Genomic DNA, 23,128 nt, shown 5'->3' on the forward strand with positions numbered 1-23,128 from the left:
TGTCCTGTCTTAAAAAACTTATGGGGCAGTCTTGTTCAAAATGTCTTTTCCCCTCTTTTTTGTCTCTTCAAATTCTACACACTCCTCAGCATCCAATGGTAGTTTCAACTCATTATAAGACTCTCTATGGCCTCGATCAAGTGTAACCTAACTTCTTCCTCTATATTCCTACACAAAATACATTAAATATCAAAACCAATATAGCTAAAATAAATATGTGTTATAAGAATAACTTTGGTATAAAAACTTTTAACTAAGTTACATGATAAATTCTCAATAAGCTACCATCAAAACTGCAAAATTTAGTTTGTTCATTCAATCTACACATATTTGCTGACTGTTTACATGTGCCAGACATTAGGAGAGGACCTAAAAATATACTTGTGAAGATATATTTCCTAGCCTCAGGAAGTTACAGTCTAATGGAGGACACATTATAAACAAGCAAATAAATACAAAAACATCATCAACTGTGCTAACGGCAATGAAAAAACTAGTGGGCATTAGAGAGGTGGAAAGGGATATTATTAATACATTTTACGCTCTTTTATTATAGATAAGGTGGTCCAAGAAGACCTCTCTGAGTACTATTTAAGTTGCAACTTAGAAGGTGAAGAGGTCTCAGCCATGGTAAAAGCAGGGAGAAGATCAGGCAGAAAAACAGAACTGTGCAAAGGTTCCCATAATACCCATAATTAAAGTAAAGCAAATAAACTGAAACTGAGGAAGACAAATACACATAAGGAAATGGTTTTGGGGGGGAAAAAGTAATTTACTAGTTGTGGTTGTTTATACAAAATAAAAGAGGGAATTCAGTTCTTATTTTCTTATCTGGGACTACAGTAAAAAACATGGGGGAAAGAAACAGAATCATGGATGCCATTCTGAGCAGAAGATTAAGGAGCAAGATTATCAGACATCAATAAATATTCTGTAGATACTATCATGAATGCATAATATTCCACTATACAGTTGTGTCATGCTTTATTTCCCTTTTAAATGGATATTTACAGTCTTCATATTTTGCAGTTATACATCATCATGTCATAAACATGTCTCCACCCACATCTCTGATTCTTTTCTAATGACAGATCCCCCAGAAGCCTTTTTACTTAGTGAAAGAATATAAATTATCTTAAGGGGTTTGATATTTATTACCAATTTGCTTCCCAAGAGTGCTTTTGCTGATTTTCATCCCCAACAGAAGCAGACACAAAGAAGAAGTAAAAGGGCCAGGTGCAGTGGCTCACACCTGTAATCCTAGCACTTTGGGAGGCTGAGGCAGGCAGATCATGAGGTCAGGAGATTGAGACTATCCTGGCTAACACGGTGAAACCCCGTCTCTACTAAAAATACAAAAAATTAACCGGGTGCAGTGGCAGGCGCCTGTAGTCCCAGCTACTTGGGAGGCTGAGACAGGAGAATGGAGTGAACCCGGGAGGCAGAGCTTGCAGTGAGCCGAGCTTGCACCACTGCACTCCAGTCTGGATGACAGAGCGAGACTCCGTCTCAAAAAAAAAAAAAAAAAAGAATAAGTAGAAATACTGTAGATAAGAAGATAACAATAAATAGACATAGAGTAAGAAGTGGATATAAAATAAAGATACCGGCCGGGCGCGGTGGCTCACGCCTGTAATCCCAGCACTTTGGGAGGCCGAGACGGGCGGATCACAAGGTCAGGAGATCGAGACCATCCTGGCGAACACAGTGAAACCCCGTCTCTACTAAAAAAAAAAATACAAAAAACTAGCCGGGCGAGGTGGCGGGCGCTTGTAGTCCCAGCTACTTGGGAGGCTGAGGCAGGAGAATGGCGGGAACCCGGGAGGGGAAGCTTGCAGTGAGCTGAGATCCGGCCACTGCACTCCAGCCTGGGTGACAGAGCAAGACTCCGCCTCAAAAAAAAAATAAAATAAAATAAAGATACCAATTTCTCATACCTTTGCCAACAAAAGTAATAATTTTAAGAATCTTTGCTAACTGATAGAGGAAAAAGATTTCGTTTTTAAATAGCTTTTTATATGATGTCCAAAATACTGCACATGCTCATGTCAGAAAAAACTGCAAAATATAGAAAAGCACACAGGAAGAAACAAAAATAATCTAGAATTCAATCATCCAAAAATTACAATTAATGTTCTGTGTACACATATTGAGTCTTTCTATACTACATTTTTTTAATGAAAAAGAGGATCACACCATACATGTTAAATTTTTTGAACTTAACCAATTGTTTAACTTTTAATATCTACAGAATGCCACCATACAAGAATATCACAATATACTGTTAATTATCATGCTGCTTCCAATTTTTCATTATTATTAACAATGCCATGATAGGCACCCTTTGACTAAATCTTCCCACAGATCTTCCTTTACTTTATTAGGATAAATCAACAGCAGAGATATGGCTAAGTCAAATAATTTGTACAATTTTAAGCCTTTTGATATGGTACTGTGCAAATTATCCTCGAGAGGTTGTATCATTCTGAGTTCCCATATTCTCTACAACCTTGCCAAATGCCAGTATTAACAAAAACAACCCTTTGCTAATGTGACTGGCAAAAATCAGCTTTTGTCATTTACATTTGCAGTTTAATTACTAGTGAAGTTTAATTCATACTCATATTTTTATTAGCCATTTGCATTTCTTCTCCTGTGAATTACCCATTCTGCTGCCCCATTTTTTTCTTTTTCTTTCTTTTTTTTTTTTTTTTTTTTTTTGAGACGGAGTCTTGCTCTGTTGCCCAGGCTGGAGTGCAGTGGCCGGATCTCAGCTCACTACAAGCTCCGCCTCCCGGGTTCACACCATTCTCCTGCCTCAGCCTCCCAAGTAGCTGGGACTACAGGCGCCCGCCACCTCGCCCGGCTAGTTTTTTGTATTTTTTTAGTAGAGACGGGGTTTCACTGGGTTAGCCGGGATGGTCTCGATCTCCTGACCTCATGATCCGCTCGCCTCGGCCTCCCAAAGTGCTGGGATTACAGGTGTGAGCCATCGCACCTGGCCTCTATTTTTTCTTATAGTGTCAATATTTCTTTTTTTATTTGTATTACATTTAGTCATCAGGTTTCCTTAGTCTTCTCTGTTATGTGACAGTTTCTTGGCTATTGGCTATGCTTTGTTCCTGATGACCCTGACAGTTTTTTGGGTTGTTGTTGTTTTGAGACAGGGTCTTGCTCTGTCACCCAGGCTGGAGTGTGGTGGCACTATCATGGCTCACTGCAGCTTCGACCTCCTGAGTTCAAGTAATCCTCCCACCTCTCACATACCCTACTGCTGCTGGGGAAGAGGTAGAAGCAAACATCTTGTTTCTGGGCAAGAAGCAGAGAATCCTCATTGGCCCAGGATTCTGATGCCAAGCAGAGGTTTTCTACTGCTCAGGAAAGGGCAGATTAAAGTACCACCCCTGAGGTTCAAATGAACAGGGACTGCCTAAAGCTAAGGCTGACCCAGGACAATAGAAAACCACCTATGACACCACCGTAAGCCTAGCACTGCGTAACAAGCAGCATCAGTCAACCACTAGTGAAGGGGCAAGGATATGAACAGAGACTCCCTCTCTGTGATAGAGGCATGATGGGACTGAGGAAAGCCAACAGTGGAACAGGAACACTGAAGAAAAACTGTCTGGTACCCCAGGCTCCTAGTACAAGGTAACAGCAGCCCAAGTACACTGAACATAATGATACCAACATCAAAATCCAAATCCACCTCAACTCCAAACTAGGTTGACTCAATGTCATAGGCAATTGGCCTGATGGGAGAGGTGTGCCTATATCCAGACATAAATACCATCTACCTCAGTCTCTACTGTTTTTGTATACATGATGTTTGCCATTAAACTAAAAATTACAAGACATACACAAAATAAAACACACATACACACACACAGGCATGCACTTTACCAAGAGATAAAGCTATCAACAGAACCAGACTCATTTATGACCTAGATGTTGGAAATATCAGTTAGGGGCTTTAAAATAACTGTTCTTTCATTTTTCTCATCATTAGACTGGAAGAAAATCTTTTCTCTTTTTAATCACTTCAAAAGATACTAATATTCTATGGTAGGCTCAGTGGCTTATGCCTGTAATCCCAGCACTTTGGGAAGCTTAGGCAGAAGAACTGCCTGAGGCCAGGAGTTTGAGACCACCCTGAATAACACAGCAAAACCCTATCTCTACAAAAAAAAATTTTTTTTTGAGACAGTCTTGCTCTTGTTGCCCAGGCTGGAGTGCAATGGCACAATCGCAACTCACCGCAACCTCCGCCTACCAGGTTCAAGCGATTCTTCTGCCTCAACCTCCTGAGTAGCTGGAATTACAGGCAGGCACCACCATCACGCCCGGCTAATTTTGCATTTTTAGTAGAGACAGGGTTTCTCCATGTTGGTCAGGCTGGTCTTGAACTCCTGACCTCAGGTGATCCACCCAACTTGGCCTCTCAAAATGTTGGGATTAAAGGTGTGAGCCACCGTGCCCGGCTAAAAATTTTTTTAATAAAAAATAAATTAGCTGGGTATGTTAGTTCACACTTGTAGCCTCAGCTACTTGGGAGGCTAAGAGAGGAAAATCACTTGAGCCCAGGAGTTTGAGGCTACAGTGAGCCATGATCACAACACTACACTGCAGCCTGGATGACAGAGCAAGACCTTTAAACAAAAAAAGAAAAGATAATCAAGACTCTAAAGCAACCATTAAAAATGTATTGTGGGGTTTCTAACTGTATTTGGTACTTTCCTGGACTCTGTCCTATGTGCCTTTTCTTTTGACAAATTTTAATCTGTCTCCTTCAGCTGTAATAAACCGTAACTGTGAGTATAACAGCTTGCAATGAGTTCTGTCAGTTCTCCTAGTGAATTATCAATCCTAAATGTAGTTCTGGAAACCTCTGAACTTGCAACTGATGTCATAAGTGAGGGCTGACTTGTGCACTGCTTCAAAACTTTGCAACTGACTAACATCACAAAGTCCTTTAACAGAAATGTATCTTGAAAGTATTTTCTTCCAGTCCATGGCCTGTCTTTTCATTCTCTTAACAGTATCTTTCTCTCTCAGAGTAGAAGTTATATCCTTTGGCTGTGGCCCCACCAAAATCTCATCTTGAACTGTGGTTCCCTTAATCCCCATGTGTCATGGGAAGGAGCCGGTGGGAGATAATGAATTATGAGGGCAGGTTTTTCCCATGCTGTTCTCATGACAGTGAATAAGTCTTACAAGATCTGATGGTTTTATAAAGGGCAGTTCCTCTGCACACACTCTCTTGCCTGCCATCATGTAAGACGTGCCTTTGCTCTTCCTTTGCCTTCTGCCATGACTGTAAGGCCTCCCCAGCCATGTGGAACTGTAAGTCCATTAAACCTCTTTCCTTTATAAATTATCCAGTGTCACGTATTTCTTCACAGCAGTATGAAAATCGACTAATACAAGAAGTTTTAATTTTAATGAACACCAACATCAGTTTTCTCTTTCATGAATCATGCTTTTGGTGTTGTATCTCAAAAGTCATTGCCAAACCCAAGGTTACATAGATTTTCTTCTATTTTTCTTCCAGAAGTTTAATAGTTTTATATTTTACATTTAGGTCTATGATCCATTTTGAGCTAATTTTTTGTGAAAGGTGTAAGGTCTATGCCTAGGTTCATTTTTTTGCATATGGACTTCGATTGTTCCAGCATCATATGTTGAAAAAAATCCTTTCCTCCATTAAACTGTCTTTGCTCCTTTTTCAGAGATCAGGTGACTATATTTGGGTGAGTCTATTTTTTGGGCTGTTTACTCTGTTCTACTGATATATGTGTCCAGTCTTTTGCCAATAACACATTATCTTGATTACTGCAGCTTTATCGTAGGCCTCAAAAATCAGGTAATGTGAGTCTTAGATACGGTTTTTGACAATTCGTGAGTTTATCTTTTAAACTTACATGTTAACATATTCTTTTTATTCTAATTACTAAAAAGTGGTCTTATATTTATTACTCTATTATGTTCACTGCTCAACACTATCTCTTATTATTTGTCTTTTGCTAGTAAGACATTTTCTTTTTCCTAATAACACTGTAAATAGTGTTTCTTTTTTTTTTTTTTTTTGAGACGAAGTCTTGCTGTCGCCAGGCTGGAGTACAGTGGCATGATCTTGGCTCACTGCAACCTCCACCTCCTGGGTTCAAGCGATTCTCCTGCCACAGCCTCCTGAGAAGCTGGGACTGCCAGCTTCTCTGGCACTTGCCACCATGCCCAGGTAATTTCTGTACTTTTAGTAGAGACAGGGTTTCACCATGTTGGTCAGGATGGTCTTGATCTCTTGACCTCGAGATCTGCCTGCCTCGGCCTCCCAAAGTGCTGGGATTACAGGCGTGAGCCACTGCGCCTCACCAGTGTTTTTCGGTGTGTGTGTGTGTGTGTGTGTGTGTGTGTGCTTACCATTTATTAGTGCAGCAGAAAATCTGTCGCGAATTTTATGTATAGCTTTTTGTAGCAGTCTCTTTTTACTTCTTGCCTAGATGTTTATTTATTTTTTTAGACTGAGTTTCGCTTTTGTTGCCTAGGCTGGAGTACAATGGCTCGATCTAGGCTCACGGCAACCTCTACCTCCCAGGTTCAAACAATTCTCCTGCCTCAGCCTCCCGGGTAGCTGGGATTACAAGCATGGGCCAACAGGCCTGGATAATTTTTTTTGTATTTTTAGTACAGACGGGGTTTCTCCTTGTTGGTAAGGCTGGTCTCAAACTCCCGACCTCGGGTGATCCAACCGCCTCGGCGTCCCAAAGTGCTGGGATTACAGGCGTGAGCTACCACGCCCGGCAATGCTTATTTGTTTATTTATTTGTTTATTTATTTATTTATTTATTGAGACTGAGTCTCACTCTATCGCCCAGGCTGGAGTGCAGTGGTGCGATCTTGGCTCAGTGCAACCTCCCCCTCCTGGGTTGAAGCAATCCTCCTGCCTCAGCCTCCCAAGTATCGGGGATTACAAGCACGCTCCACCACGCTCAGCTAATTTATTTTTGCAAGCAGATAAAGGCTTGTTTTATTTAAATGGCTGGTCTATGTAATCACGGAGGCCAGTATGTACAGACAAAGGGGGAGCTTTTATTTCTTGGTCTCTTCCTCCTTGGACAAAGTCTTGATCTCCTCCTTTTTGGCCTGCAAGCGCTCTTCACGGCACTTGCCTGCTTCCTTGGCCTTAAACCTGCGGGCCTCAGCCTGGTCAGCCAGGAGGTTCTTGCGGGTCTTGTCCGTTTTCAGCTTGTGGATATGCTCCATGAGAATCCGCTTGTTTTTGAACACATTTCCCTTCACCTTCAGGTACAGGCTGTGATACATACCGCGATCAATCTTCTTAGACTCACAGTATCTTCTAAGCAGCCGGCGCAGAATCCATGCGACCTTCTCTGGCATTCTGCGCTTGTATGTTGAATGTACATTGGCTGTACCCTTCCGCTTACCATGCCCATGTGCCTGCCTTCCGGCGGGCGGCGGGCCAAGGTGTTCTTCCGCATCAAGCCCGGGAATGGACTGTCAACAGGCTTGCGATGATCAGCCCATCTTTGATCAGCTTCTAGATCTGCTGAGGGGAGTTGGCATTGGCGATTTCATTAGTCTCACTGGGGTCCAACCAGACCTTCTCCCTGCCACAGCGGAAGACAGAAGAGGTGAGCCTCTTCTGAAGCCTGAGCATACTCAAGGCTGCGGCTGCAGCAGCAAAAGGGTTTTTTTTTGAGACAGAGTCATGCTCTGTTGCCAGTCTGGAATGTAGTTGTGCCATCTCGGCTCACTGCAACCTCTGCCTCCCAGGTTCAAGTGATTCTCCTGCCTCAGCCTCCCAAGTAGCTGGGACTACAGGTGTGCACCACCACACCCAGCTAATTTTTGTAATTTTAGTAGAGATAGGGTTTCACCATGTTAGCCAGGCTGGTCTCAATCTCTTGACCTTATGATCTGCCCGTCTCAGCCTCCCAAAGTGCTGGGATTACAGGTGTGAGCCATCACGCCTGGTCGTGTTTTGAAGAATTTCTTAATAAACCCCATGATGCCTTAAAAAATTTCTGCCAATTATCTGAAAGTTGAGAAATCTATCCAGGTTTGGTGTTTGCTAAGAAAAAAGTAAATTCTAGGTGGTATCTGTCCACCTCAGTATTATTTGACTCTTTTTTTTTCTTTTTTTTTTTTTTTTTTTAGACCAAGTATCACTTTGTCCCCCAGGCTGGAGTGCAGTGGCAGTATCTCAGATAACTGCAACCTCCACCTCCTGGGTTCAAAGGATTCTTCTGCCTCAGCCTCCCAAGTGGCTGGGACTACAGGCGAATGCCACCATGCCTGGCTAATTTTTTGTATTTTTTTTTTTTTTTTTTTTAGTAGGGATGGGATTTCACCATGTTGGCTAGGCTGGTCTCAAAATCCTGATCTCAAGTGATCCACCCACCTTGGGTTCTCCCAAAGTGCTGGGATTACAGGTGTGAGCCACCATGCCTGGCCTGACTTTAAACTTTATCCACACATGCCAGATCTAGTATTGAGCAGTCACATAATACTAAGGCTTTCATCTATTTGGGGGATTAAAGATCCCTTTGATGATCAAATTAAAATTATATACTCTCTAGATAACAGAATTTTGCTCACCAATTCAGTTTGTCATGACTTGAAGTCAATTTGTGTATCTAATGTATGGATCCCAGATTTACTATGGCGCTGATAAACTAAGGAAGATCTTCTGACCCTGTTGTCTTGTTCCTGTGCATGTGATTGGCAATCTAATCCTACATACTTTGAAACAGAATATAGTTCTTCCCTAGTCAAAAACAGGACCTAATCAAGAGTTGTTTAAGCTGGTGATTGGTTTATTAAACTGTTCTCTTTATTCTTGTAAATATTTGAAATTTTCCATAATAAAAAGCTTAATCTGTATGTCTGTCTAAAGTAGGGCTTGAGAAAAGGCATCCTGCTCCCATGGATTTTCTCTTTGCCCCTTCTCATCACTACTTCATCATATCTGAAAATGTACCCCAACAAATCCACTTCTGCCACTGCCTTTACAGAGCTCTGGTCACCAAGGGAAGTACAGAGGTAATGATAAGAGAGATGGGAGGGAGAAAAAGAGCCCTGGTTGTTGCGATAGCAGTTGCAACATGGGGTTGGTGGGAAGCTGCCAAGTTTCTGGTTGGTAAAGATCCCACTTCCTTAAATTTGTAGGTATGAAGTAGAGAAGGGTAGAAATCTACCTTTTTCCTGCCTGTTCCACTATTTTGTCTCAGAAATCTATCTTCATTTCTACTCATCGAAATTCCTCCTGTTGCCTGTCACATTTTAATCTGTATTGCCAGTTTCTGTTTGTAGCTTTGCTTTTTTGTGTATTTTCCCAAATTTGACCGAAGCATAATAGAGAAAATTAAGTTGGGTCCCACCAGCTAGCTGTCATCTAAACACTGGCTTCCCAGTTGATTTTTTGAGCCCGAAAGGTCTGAAAATAATCTAGCACACATTTAACCTGGGAAAGGCAGGTAAGTGGAAGAGATAGCTTCTTGTGTGCTCTTGCCCCCTTCTGCCTTAAGCCACACTACAATCTTACATAAACAGAAATATGCCTACTGATACTATTGAGCACATTAAATACAGGATATTAAAAAAGAAAGTGGCATTTTCTCTCAAGGAACCTCTAATCCAGATTAACAAAGCTGAAAGACTTCCAATAGATGTGAAGTTTAAACTGAAGCACTGTAGCAACTGAGAAAATAACTTTTATCTGAGGAATGCAAGTCCTTTTAAATATCAGGCCTAGATAGACATTAAAATGAGATTACAATCATGCCTACTCCCCTCCTTTGAGCTATGTATTCATCTGTTGAAACTGCTTACTATTGCCACAAGTAGCCATAAATTAGCTTAATAATCCACAGCAGGTGTGAATTATAACAACACTATAATCCACACCTTATAGGTTAACAATGTATAGTCAATCACTAATTAATGTTATTTCTGTAAACCAGTGAGAATTCCTAACAACTTTGTATAGTCCACTCCCTGTCCCCCTATTTTGCCTTTCAAACTCCATCTGTAACTGCTGCTAATAGGAGTGTATACTCAGGGCGACTTGACAAGCTTGGCCCAAATAAACTATCCATTTATGTTAGTCTTGCCTCTATTTCTTCATTTTAGTTTGATATATCCAATTAGAAATATTCAAGTTAATCCACAATAATGTGTGCTTGATAAAACTTACAAATTAGTGAACTAATATGCTTTTTTTTTTTTTTTTTGAGACGGGAGTTTCGTTCTTGCCCAGGATCCAGTGCAGTGGCGCAATCTCAGCTCATTGCAACCTCCACCTCCCGGGTTCAAGTGATTCTCCAGCCTCAGCCTGCCGAGTAGCTGGGATTAAAAGTGCCTGTCACCATGCCCAGCTAATTTTTGCATTTTAGTAGGGACGGGGTTTCACCACGTTGGCCAGGCTGAAATTGAGCTCCTGACCTCAGATGATCTACCTGCCTTAAGCCTCCCAAAGTGTTGGGATTACAGGTGTGAGCCACTGCTGCTGGCCCTAATATGCTAATTATTAGATACTTTCAAACTGAAAAATAAGCACACAGAGAATATTAAAACCAATTAGCATAAAGAGGTGCTCTGAGATTAGCTGGGTGTGGTGGCTCACACCTGTAATCCTAGCACCTTGGGAGGATGAGGTGAGCTGATTTCTTGAGCCCAGGAGTTCAAGACCAGCCTGGACAATGTGGTGAAACCTCGTCTCTACTAAAAATACAAAAATTAGCTGGGCGTGGTGGCATGTACCCGTAATCCCAGCTGCTCAGGAGGCTGAGTAGGAGAATTGCTTGAGTCTGGGAGACTGACATTGCAGTGAGCCGAGGTTGTACCACTATACTAGAGCCTGGATGACAGAGCGAGACCCTGTCTTAAGGAAAAAAAAATTTAAAAAAAGAGAAAAAAAGTTAAAAAAAAGATTAGTAGAGGTATAGTTTTCTAAATTCCTCCTAGTTTTGTCAATAATATTTCAGATTAATAAAAGATTTCTAGAGAAAGACATAAATGCAGAGCAGTTTTCGACCTCCGATCTGAAAGACTTGATTTTTTATTTTATAGGGTCTCGCTCTTTTCCCCAGGCTGGAGTACAGTGGCACAATCACAGCTCACTACAACCTTGACTTCCCAGGCTCAAGCAACCCTCCCACCTCAGCCTCCCCAGTAGCTGGGACTACAGGAGTATGGCACCATGCCCGGCTAACTTTTAAATTTTTTTGTAGAGATAAGGTCGTACTATGTTGCTCAGGCTGGTCTCAAACTCCTGGGCTCACGTGATCCTCTTGCCTCAGCCTCCCAGAGTGGTGGGATTACAGGTATGAGCCACTGTGCCCAGCCTGAAAGACTTAATTCGAATTGCCTCTATCACTTGGGAAATTAATTAACTGCTCCGAGTCTCCATTTTTTCCACCTCTAAAATGGGTATGATAATAGCACCTATCTTGCAAGAAGGTTCTGAGGATTATATGAAATAATGAATATGAAGGGCTTCTTGTAGTTCCTGTCATATAGCACTCAAAACACAGACTTCTTATAAAAAGTGTTCATCCTCTGAAAATAGTGAGCAAAAGTAAGATGGTGACTAAGGTTAAAAGGTACTTTAGAAAAGGCATACAAAGAAAATAACAAAACAAAACCATTATAAGTAAACTACAGCCCAATATCCCTCATGAACACTCACGAAAATTCTAAATGAAATTTTAGCTAACTGAATTCTAGAATATATAAAAAGGACAACATATGCCTAAGTGGAGTTTAACCCATGAATGATAGAAGGTTGGTTTAACATTGGGAAATCAATCAATATAATTCCCCATATCATCAGAATAAAAAAGAAAAACTACACTATCATCTTCAATAGATGCAGGTAAGGCATTTAACAAAATTCAACAACCATTTATGACAAAAACTCTCAGCAGACAAGGAATAGATGGGAACTTACTCAAAATGCTAAAAATCAAACTATAGAAAACCCATAGCTAAAAATCATACTTATGGTAAAAAAAATTGAATGCTTTTCCCCTAAAATCAGGAACAGGACAATGATGTATACCTTTACTACTTTGACAATGAACTAGAGGGCTCAGCCAGTGTAATAAGTCAAGAAAGGAAATGAAAGGTATAAAATAAGAAAGGAATATGTAAAACTTTTCTGTATACAAACAAAATATTGGCCTATATGGAAAATCCTACAGAATCTACAAAAATGGACTAGAAGTGAGTTTGGCAAGGTCACAGGCAACAAGGTCAATATACAAAAACTAACTGTATTTCTATCTTCTACCAACAAAACAAAATCAGATATTAAAAATTTTAAACATTATTTACAATAGCATAAAAATATTAAATATTTAGGGATAAATCTAATAAAATATGTACAAGAGCTATACAATGAAAACTGCAATATATTGCTGAAACTATAGAAGACAAATTAATGGAGAGAAAAAACATGTTTATAAATCAGAAGATTCAGGCTGGGTGTGGTGGTTCACGCCTGTAATCCTAGCACTGTGGAAGGCCGAGGCGGGCAGATCACAGGCCGAGGTCAGGAGTTCAAGCCTGGTCAACATGGTAAAACCCCATCTCTACTAAAAATATAGAAATTAGCTGGGCGTGGTGGCAAGCGTCTGTAATTCCAGCTACTTGGGAAGTTGAGGCAGAAGAATCGCTTGAACCCAGGAGGCAGAGCTTACAGTGAGCTAAGATCCAGCCACTGCACTCCAGCCTGGGTGGCAGAGCAAGACTCCATCTCAAAAAAAAAAGGTCCTTTATGATAATGGTTCTTGTTTTCATCTTTACTCTTATCCCAGACACCTATCCTTCTGTGACACTGAACTGCTTTTAGTTCCCTGTTTTCTCTTCTCTGTCTCTTTTAGCCTTTCTATATGCTCCTAGTGGCCAGACACAGTGGCTCACGCCTGTAATCCCAGCACTTTGGGAGGCCGAGGCAGGCGGATCACGAGGTCAGGAGACAGAGACCATCTGGGATAACATGGTGAAACCCTGTCTCCACTAAAAACACAAAAAATTAGCTGGGTGTGATAGCACATGCCTGTAGTCCCAGCTACTCAGGAGGCTGAGGAAGGAGAATGGTGTGAACCCAGGAGGTGGAGCTTGCAGTGAGCCGAGATCACGCCACTGCACTCCAGCCTGGGCGACAGAGTGAGACTCTGTCTCAAAAAAATAAAAATAAAATAAATATATGCTCCCAGTTACTTGGGAGGTTGAGGCAGGAGACTTGCTTGAATCTGGGAGGCAGAGGTTGCAATGAGCCAAGATCACGCCACTGCACTCCAGCATGGACGACAGAGCGAGACTCCATCTCAAAAATCAATCAATCAATCAATCAGAAGATTCAAAATTGTTAGTATGTCAGTTCTTCCCAAATTTATCTACAGGTCAATGTAATCCTAATCAAAGCTCAGCAGACATTTTTTGTAGAAGTGTATAAGGTTGATTCTAAAATTTATATAAAATGCAAAGGACCTAGTGTGTGTTCTGTAAGACTCTCATGTGCACTGCAGAATCTTTAGCACCATCCCTGGCCTCTACCTCTACCCAGGGGCAACCTTCCTGCCTACCCACCAAGTTGTGACAATCAAAAATGTTTCCAGGCCTGACGCAGTGGCTCAGGCCTGTAATCTAGCACTTTGGGAGGCCAAGGTGGGTGGACTACTTGAGATCAGGAGTTTGAGACTAGCCTGGCCAATGTGGTGAAATCCCATCTCTACTAAAAATACAAAAATTGGCTGGGCGTGGTGGCATGCACCTGTAATCTCAGCTACTCGGGAGGCTGATGGGGGAGAAATGCTTAAGCCTCGGAGGCAGAGGTTGCACCACTGTACTTCAGCCTGGGAGACAGAGTAAGATACCATCTCAAAAAAAAAAAAAAAAAAAAAAAGGAAAAAGGTCTCCAGATATTGCCAAATGTCCCCTAGGGGCAAAATTGTCCTTCACTGAGAACCACTGAGCTACCAAGACAGTATGGTATTGGCATGAAGATAGACACATACTTCAATGAAACAGAAAAGAATCTAGAAACAGATCCTCAATTATATAGTCAATTGATATTTGACAAAGGTACAAAGCAATTCTATGGGAAATTATAATCTTTTCACTAGTTGTTGCTGGAATGATTGGATATTCATATGAAACAAAAATAAACCTTTCCTCTTATTCCATATACAAAAATTAACTCAAAATTTATCACAAGGCTGGACTTAGTGACTCATGCTTATAATCCCAGCACTTTGGGAGGCAGAAGCGGGAGGACTGCTTGAGCCCAAGAGTTCGAGACCAGCCTAGCCAACATAAGGAGACCCCATCTCTACAAAAAATTTAAAAATTAGCTGGGTCTATAGTCCCAGCTACCTGGGAGGCTCAGGTGGGAGGATAGCTTGAGCCCAGGAGGTCAAGGCTGCAGTGAGCTGTGACTGTGCTACTGCACTCCAGCCTGGGTGACAGAGCAAGGCTGTCTTGGAAAAGCACAAAAAACCAAACTTATCATAGACTTAAATTTAAGAGCTAAAATTAGAAAACTTCTAGGAAAATTCTAGGAAAATAAAGGAATATAGCAACGTAAAAACTTATAGGAAAATGTGCAAGAAAATCTTAGTATTATTGGCTTAGGCAAAAATTTCTTTTCTTTCCTCTTTTTTTTCTGAGACAGGGTTTCACTATGTTGCCAAGGCTGGTCTCTAACTCCTGGGCTCAAGGGATTCTCCCACTTCGGCCTCCCAAGGAGCTGGAACTACTAGGCTCAAGTCACCCTGCCTGGTTTAGATTTCTTAAATAGGATACCAAGAACCACAAACTATCTTTTTTAATTGAAAAATTGCACATTAAGTGATACAGGTTAGATGTTTGTCTGCTCCCAATCTCATGCTGAAATGTAATCCTCAATGTTGGAGGTGGGACCTGATGGGGGTGTTTGGGTCATGGGGGAGGATCCCTCATGAATGGCTTGGTGTCATCTCTATGGTAATGAGTAATTCACATGAGATCTGGTTGTTTAAAACAGTATGGTACCTCTCCCCATCTCTTTTGCTCCCTCTCTTGCCATGTGACTTGCTGACTCTCCTTTGCCTTCTGCCATGACTGTAGGCTTCCCAAAGCCCTCACCAGAAGTAGATGCTGGCACCATGCTTCCTGTACAGCCTGCAGAACCATGAGCCAAAATAAACTTCTTTATAAATTATCCTGCCTCATGAGTCCTTTATAGCAACATAAACAGACTGATGTATCAAGATATAAAACATGTCTGCTCTTTGAAATCTCTTAACTTTAAAAAGTTAAAACTGAGAAAGTAGAACCTCATGAGCTTTCTGATCTGGATTTTAAGCAGGAGATATTGGAGAAGTCTTTAAAAAGTTAAGAGAAGAAAAAGACACATGATAGCCTGGGAGAATGTTTGCAAAATATACATGTGATTAAGGACTTGTAACATGAGTAAGACAATAACAAGACAACTCAATAAAAAATCTGCAAAAGATTTAAACACTTACATAACCAAAGAAGATATGCTAATGGCAAATAATCATATGAAAAGATTCATAATATCATTAGTCATTAGGGAAATACAAATTAAAACCACACTGAGCACCAAACTCACTTGAATCACTAAAATGGAAAAAAAAAAACTGACCATACCAAGTGTTGGCAAGGATACAGGGCACTAGAACTCTTATGCACATTGCTGATGGGAATACCAACTTGTAAAAATACTTTGGGAAACATGTTTGGTAACTGCTTATAAAGTTAAATATACACTTACCGTATGACCCAGCAATTCCACTTCTAGGTATTTACCTTAGAGAGATGAAAACTTATGTCAACACATAAGCTTGTATTTGAATGTTCGTAGCAGTTTTATTAATAATGGTCCACAAGTGAAACAAAAATGTTCATCAACCCATGACTGGATAGACGAATGGTGGTATATCATAGAATAGAATACTGTTTAGTAATAGAAAAGAACTACTGATTCACACAACATGAATGAATCTTGAAAACATTATGCTAAGTACAAGAATCCAGATACAAAGTGAGATTAATATCAACAAATATTCTATATGGCTAAAAACAAATATTCTATATGGCTAAAAACAATTATGATTTTAGTAGCTTGTTTTGCCTATATGAATCACTGACACTATCTTTTGTTATTTATTTATGTATCAGTTCTTCTTAAATCAATTATAAACTCTCTGCTATAGGAGTTATCTTGTATCTCGGGGTGGCACTTCATAATATTAACACCTCGTGTTTGCATATCAATGCACAGGTTTCATAATTCTCATCCACTAAAACAACTGGCATGTGGTATGCATATTGCAATGAAGTCAACATACCTAGGTTCAAATCCCAGCTGACTATGTGTGTGGTCTGCAGTAAGTCATTTTACCTTTATGAGATTCACTTTTCTTATTCATGAAACTAAAAAGCATGGATCAAGTGGGAAAAGACAGTGTTAGGGACATAAGAGATGGTACAATCAACAATTCTAATGCATGTAAGACTATTAAGGACGGAAACCTCCGGAGATGTGAAGGGCCAAAAGTTATACTTGAACTTGATTTTCAAAAGAGCCAAAGACTGAGAAAGTAGAACCTCATGAGCTTTCTGATCTGGATTTAAAGCAGGAAATATTGGAAAAATCACCATAGAGATAACTAGTTTGTGGCAGACAACAATCATAAAACCATCCCCTTTTGTTCCTACAATGCAGTCAGTCTCTTCCTCTCACTGCGAGAGGAAGCACTGAATGGTTCATCTATATATTAAGAGAAATGAGCTATTTAGATGATCATAAAACAGGTTAATTTTATTCTTCTGGTGTGTTGTGGCCATAGTAATCCATCTCGGTAAGACATAAAACATAGGTTCAGATATTTGGTATACGTGCTTGGATGAGAATCTACAATTGGTGGAATTATAAATGTCTATTAATCAAAAGACAGACTCACTCAAGGAACATATGGTAGCCCCAAGAAGCTTCATTAGGGATTTGCAGTGTACCAGAAACAGGCACTCTGCTAGGCAAGGTCACTTGTTTTATAATTTAATCCTCACAATAGCCCTTATAAAATTGCATGATCACTCCCATTTTAGAGATAAGAAAATTGACATTTTGAAACATGACAAATTTGCCCAAGAAGTCACCTTTAGTATGTGACAAGGCTAACATTGAAACTCAGACCTATTTGATTCTATGTCCTTATTACTGCTACTTAAAACCTATTATCATTACATAAAGCCCAGCTTCTAATTATTGAAGCCAGCACAATCGTAGAAAATAGTAGGCTTTATCTTTTTTTTCCTGTTTCCAAGAGGAAACAGATATTATCTCCAGCTACCAGAAGGGAACCTGAAGCTTATATATAAAGTGATAACACAAGTTCCTGAATCTTGGAATTACTAGCCCTTTCGCTGCATTAGCATTCCACTGAGATTCATCATGACAATCAATGTTGAGGAGGAAAAAAAGGTGAAGGAGAAAAGTGCATGCCATTATAAGACCAAGTGTTTTCATTCTTGGAAAGCCCACATGAATTTATTGAGTACCCCCTTTTTTTTGAGACAGAGTCTTGCTCTGTCACCCAGGCTGGAGTGCAGTGGCACAATCTCAGCTCACTGCAACCTCCGCCTCCAGGATTCAAGTGATTCTCCTGCCTCAGCCTCCTGAGTAGGTGGGATTACAGGTACGCACCACCACGCCTGGCTAATTTTTGTATTTTTAGTAGAGATGGGGTTTCACCATGGTGGTCAGGCTGGTCTCGAACTCCTAACCTCGTGATCCGCCTACCTCGGCCTCCCAAAGTGCTGGGATTACAGGCGTGAGCCACTGTGCCTGGCTACTGAGTACCTATTATAGGTCAAGCACAGTGCTTGGCACTGGGGATGTAACAGTGAATATAAAAACAAAACAAAACAAGACACAGTTTATTCCCATAGAGAAATAGAGAAGTTTCACCCTAGTGGGAAGATACTGGCAACTAAATAGACAATTAAAATATAGTGCAGTAAATACACAAACGGGATAGCACAGGGTATCATAGGTGCACAGAGAAGACAAACTAAACCCAGAAAGGCTATCAGATAAAATATAAGACACCGAGTTAAATATGAATTTTAGATGAACAATGAATTATTTTTTAGTAAAAGTACGTTCCAAATATTGTCCTCTACTTGCTATATCTGGCAACCCCTGGTGGGGGTGATGTTTAGAAAAAGCATCTCAGAATAAATGATACCTAAGACAAAAAACCAAACTACTCTTACTTGTCCCCAACAAATCTGGACCCTGAAAAAGTATGTTAGTTGTTGCCCTGTGGAGACAACCATGTGACAAGGATCTGAGGCCAACAGCAGCCAGCAAGGAACTGTAGGCTCTTGCCAATATCCGTGTATGAATATGAGAGCCATCCTGGAAGAACATCGTCCAGCCCTAGTCCAGCCTACAGATGACTACAGCCCTGGCCAACTGTTTGACTGCAACCTCATGAGGGACCCTGAGGCAGAAATACCTACGTAAGCCACTCCCAGATTCCTGATCCTCAGAAACCATGTGAGATGAATGTTTAAGTTGTTAAATTTTAGGGAAATAATTTGCAGTAATAGGAAGTAATGCCCTGCCGATTAGAGAACTGTGTTCTTTATGAACAGGCCTACACTCATTCATTCACTGGCCATGTGGAGTCACCATCAGTGTGACCTCAGCAAGGATGAGGTGGTGGATCCAGAGGGGCCACAGCTGGGACTGTCAGTCATTTGTGCCTCCCACCAGCAGGAGGTCTGAATGGCACATTTCCATGGCCACCATTAGATTACAAAAAGTGTATTAGCTATAGCATGTCCTTTCTGAAACAAAACAGTAAGAACCTTTTTAAAGACAAAATTTTAAAAAACACTTAACTACAGCTTAATCACTTGAGAGAATTGTGTGAAAATGAAAATACAAGCAAAATAATAAAGAAAATTAGCAGAGCTAAGACAACTCTAAAATCTTGGATTAGCTCTGGTTCTTAGCTCAATTTCATGTGTGTTAAGAATGATACTGCTCTGCCAACCAAGAAAATCATTTGTTTCTGGGTGGGTTGTTTTGTATCTCTTACTCAGAAAGGAATTTTTGTAACCTAAGAATAATGTGCAACTGGGAAGCTATGAACTATGGTTAATCAACTAATCCAGAATTTCTACAAGTACTCTGGTGAAACAATTTGAGTGCTATGAATTCCATAAATTATTTTATTCCAAAAGGTAAGTTTAAGTAAAAGTGACTGCATTTCAAACCATATTATGAGAACAGAAAAATGTTAGAGAAAGACTTTATTTCCCTAATAATACAGAATAAGTTGAGGGGGAATGGTAATACCCACAGAATTATGTATGGCTACAGGGAGATGCTAGAAGTTTTCCTCTTTGACTACAGTGCCTGGATTCAGTTCCTTGGCTTTATAAAGTTCTCCATCCATGCCATCACAGAGTTTCTGCTATTATGACATATTTTTCCCCAGGCCAGTTCAATACCAATCAAGCTTGGTATGCGTTTGGGTTAGAATCCTTTAAGGTCTATTGTTCAGATATACCAGATGTCACTTTTCTCCTCATGGCCTACAAAATAGTCACAATTATCTTAGAAGATCCCAAACTCAAATTTAACAGAAACGGAGATAAGGATATTGCCTTAAAGGGCTTATATCTCCACTGATTATACAGCCTGATTTAACCCTTGTTTTCTAGAAATTTTGTAAATTAGTATTTTTATTCTATTTTCAAAATGTCCAAGTCATTTAAAAACTACCTTGATAACGAACCCTCGATATTAAAAGAGAGAACCCAGTGATCAAAATCTAGACCATCTTTGAATTTAAGTACTTGATAATGAACTGTTTTTACTGACAACACTTCTGACACCGAATGTTTGGGTTTTTTTTTTTTAAATCACACCAACCAATTCTCCAATTCTTCAGACACCAATTAGGTGTCCAACAATTCAATACAATTCTGATAGTAACTACCCGGAGCTAGCCCAGACCTCACAGACTAAGAGCTCAGTCCCATAAGACTGGCCCCCTGCCCCCCGCATCAGATGCTAGCCACAGACGACATGCCCAGGCTATTCCCATTTCTGCCTACAGACTACAAATTTGAGGGTTCCCATGACCCCGCCTCAGATTTAATAATTTGCTGGAATGACACAGAACTCAGTAAAGCACTTTACTTACTATTACTGGTTTGTTTAAAAGGCTACTACAACTCAGGAAGACAACAGCCAAATCGAAGAGAAACACAGGACAGGGCAATGGGGCAGGGGTAGGGTGGGTGCACAGAGCTTCCATGCCACCTCCAAGCATGCCACCCTCCCAGTACCTCACTGTGTCCACCAACCCAGAAGCTCTCCGAACTGTCATTTATGGGGTTTTATAGAGGTTTCTTTATGTAAGCATGATTGATTAAATCATGGCCATTTGTAATCATCTAAATCTCCAGGCCCTCTCTCCCTGCTGGAAGTCAGAGGTGGGGCTGAAAGTTCCAATTCTTGGTCTTTCTGGCACCAGCCCCCAACCTAAAGCTATCTAGGGGACTCCAGCCAACAATCTTCTCATTAGAGTACAAAAGACACTCATCACTTTGGAGATTCCAAGGGTTTTAGGAACTGTGTGCCAGAACTGGAAACAATGAACAAAATTTATTTTTTATTATACACACTGATGTTACAGAATAAAGCAACAGTTACTCAGCTATTTTTCTATGGTAATCAGTAGCAGTCATATATATGCTTTGATCAATTCTATATAAATTGATATATGTATCAAACCCCTGAAGTTTCAGACCTAAGCCTCATGCATTTGCTTGTGGCCATTCTACTACATATGGTTAAGATTTTCCAATGACTGTATCAATGTTTCTTAACAAGTGGGTTGTTTCACAGTGAAGTCTAAAGATCTGGAATAATAATAATAAAAAAAAAATCAAGAAAAGCTTCACAAACTGGCCAGTAAAATAATCAATGACCAATGGTCAAAATAATATATGACCAACTTCTAAAGGATTAGCTGTCTTTTCTAATACCACACTATTACATTTTATAATTCAGAATAGAAGAGAGTTGTGGAAAAAAAAAGCATTCAACAAAACTCTTCAACATCATCTAGGATAACAGATGCTACTGAAATATAGTGTCACTGTTCTCTCCAGCTTGCTTGCTTGCTTCCTTCCTTCCTTCCTTCCTTCCTTCCTGCCTTCCTGCCTCCCTGCCTCCCTGCCTCCCTCTCTCCCTCTCTCCCTCTCTCCCTCTCTCTCTCCTTTCTTTCTTTGACACAGTCTTGCTCTGTTGCCTAGGGTGGAGTGGAGTGGTGCAATCTCAGCTCACTGCAATCTCTGCCTCCCAGGTTCCAGCAATTCTCCTGCCTCAGCCTCCCAAGTAGCTGGGACTACCAGCGTTGGCCACCATGCCCAGTTAATTTTTTTTTGTATTTTTAGTAGAGACGGGATTTTGCCATGTTGGCCAGACTGCTCTCAAACTCCTGATCTCAGGTGATCTGACTGCCTCAGCCTCCCAAAGTGCTGGGATTACAGGCTTGAGCCACTGTGCCCGGCCCCTCTATAACTTTCTTTCCTCCTATTTGAAACTTCTTTTATTTATCTCTTCTTAAAACATGTTTTTTCTAGTTCTCTTTGTTCATAAGTAATCCAATATATATTGCAGAATTTTTTAAATCTCAGGGATATATCTTAAATAATATAAAGATAACATTAACTTTGCTTTTCATTTTAATGGGTACTTGAATAATTAGATTCTCCCAAAATAAGTACCACATAAAAAAATCACTAAAATGTATATTTATTTTCCAGTCATTTTACAATTTTACCATTCTCCTTTTTGACTTCTGTATGAGGTTACCTCGAGAGAAAGTTCCACTTTGAAAATTTTACTAATAGCAACTTTCCTGAACTCTTTGCCTCAAGTGATCCTTCCACTTCGGCCTCCCAAAGCATTAGGATTATAGGTGTGAGCCACTGCGCCCAGCATAATAGTAACTTTCTCATATCCATCTTAAATACCCTTTTTAAAATTAAAGATCCAAAACTGGCAGGCAGGTGACAACAAACGGAAGCTCCCAACAAAACCTAAAAAGAGAAAAAACCAATAGTAGAATTCTTTCATTGTCTTATCCACTCAACAAACACACAGTGAGCTCCTGTGAGACAGGCACTATGCTAGGTACAAGTCCCACGTTGTCTCAATAGCCTACCATTACAACATGATCTTAAAATACCAATGAGGTTACAGCATTCTATTTTTTTTTATTTAAATTATACTTAAATATATAAAAATGTGTTTGTGGTGGGGGACAGTTTTCGGGTTGTTCTGTGCCTTCCACCTTGTTCTAAAAACTCAGACAATAGCAAGAATGGAATAAATTCTGAGAACTACACATGGAGGGTTAGGAGTAAGGTATCAGTGGATAAAACAGAATGAAAACCAAGATGTTAAGAACATTTCAAAGATTTTAAGGCTCTAAAAGTAACACAAACAGCTGGGTAGTGCTCTACAAATATTATCTTACTTGAGTCTAGCAGTGTTCCTGATGACAACAGCCAACAGAGATTATCAACTTACTTATTTGTCATTGGCAAAAAGTTTCAACTCAGTCTACTGAAGGATTTTCTTTTTTTTTTAATTTATTTTTTGTTGTTGTGTACTTTCCTTTTATTTATTTATTTTTATTATACTTTAAGTTCTAGGGTACATGTGCACAACATGCAGGTTTGTTACATATGTATACATGTGCCATGTTGGTGTGCTGCACCCATTAACTTGTCATTTACATTAGGTATATCTCCTAATGCTATCCCTCTCCCCTCCCCCATCCCCACAATAGGCGCCGGTGTGTGATGTTCCCCTTCCTGTGTCCAAATAATCTCATTGTTCAATTCCCACCTATGAGTGAGAACATGCAGTGTTTGGTTTTCTGTTCTTGCAATAGTTTGCTGAGAATGATGGCTTCCAGCTGCATCCATGTCCCTACAAAGGACATGAACTCACCGTTTTTTTATGGCTGCATAGTATTCCACTGAAAGATTTTCATATGAG

The 23,128-nt window shown here is 40.2% G+C and overlaps 1 protein-coding gene and 1 pseudogene across 3 annotated transcripts in view; both read right to left on the reverse strand.

The window, feature by feature from the left end:
* The window catches only part of TFDP2 (transcription factor Dp-2), a 201,366-nt gene that overhangs the window by 84,997 nt on the left and 93,241 nt on the right, over window positions 1-23,128 (reverse strand). The window lies entirely within an intron of this gene.
* On the reverse strand, window positions 7,044-7,715 carry LOC104674062 (annotated as a pseudogene).

The sequence above is a fragment of the Rhinopithecus roxellana genome, chromosome 1, assembly GCF_007565055.1.
Source record: "Rhinopithecus roxellana isolate Shanxi Qingling chromosome 1, ASM756505v1, whole genome shotgun sequence".
In the NCBI taxonomy this organism is placed as follows: Eukaryota; Metazoa; Chordata; class Mammalia; order Primates; family Cercopithecidae; genus Rhinopithecus; species Rhinopithecus roxellana.